We start from the raw sequence: 966 nt of genomic DNA on the forward strand, positions 1-966 counted from the left end.
TTCCTATGGGGTTATTTGAAGTCTATTGTTTACAACGATCGACCAGAGACCCTAGCTCACCTGAAGACAAACATTCGGAACGCCATCGCCGAAATACCGGTGGACATGCTTCAGAGAGTGACGCAAAACTTCAGAAATCGACTCAATCAGTGCATAGACAACGGCGGCCGTCATTTGATAGATGTAATTTTCAAAAGTGCATGAAAAAAAATTTGATGAGGTGATCTGTACGAGGAAAAAAGAATTATACCGATATCTGCAATAGTTTTTTATTAACCTTTAAAAAAAGTAAGTTTCTCTGCCGCACCCTGTATATATGTGTACGTACGTTTATATGTACGTTTATACACACGTACACTATTTGGCAACGTCGCATTTATCAAATCGCATCGATGACGTCACCGCGAAACATGTTGTGACATGTTGTGACTTGTCGCGGCATGTCCTTGAAAAAATCTTTGATTACGATAAATCTAATAAAGCCGTTGATGCATGCAAAATTGCGAACGTCGCATTTTTGTTGTATTAAATTAAATTGATACCATCGCGAGACGCGTCAAATACGATGTGCCAAACATCTAGCGTAAGATTTATGATAAAAATTCAAATATTGAATGTGAATTATTAGTTACACTATGGATAATTATATATATATATATATATATATATATATATATATGAAAAATAAATGAATATTTAAACGTATGTGGCTCAGTGTTTGAAATTATTTGTTCCTTCCGTCTTCGTGATATCTATTCGTTCTTCTCCTTCCTACATTCTTCATATTACATGTACTGGCAGCATCATCGCGTTTGATAATATCGCTACGCTCGCTTTAAAAGCATTATTGGAATATATTCAAATAAATATAATAGAAATAAAAAAATATATATATATGTACGAGTATATATGTATATGTTTATATTTTGCGTATGAGAATAAGTAAAAGGAGTTACATAGGAAGCT

This window comes from Trachymyrmex septentrionalis, unplaced genomic scaffold (genome assembly GCF_001594115.1).
Source record: "Trachymyrmex septentrionalis isolate Tsep2-gDNA-1 unplaced genomic scaffold, Tsep1.0 scaffold32, whole genome shotgun sequence".
NCBI classification, from domain to species: domain Eukaryota; kingdom Metazoa; phylum Arthropoda; class Insecta; order Hymenoptera; family Formicidae; genus Trachymyrmex; species Trachymyrmex septentrionalis.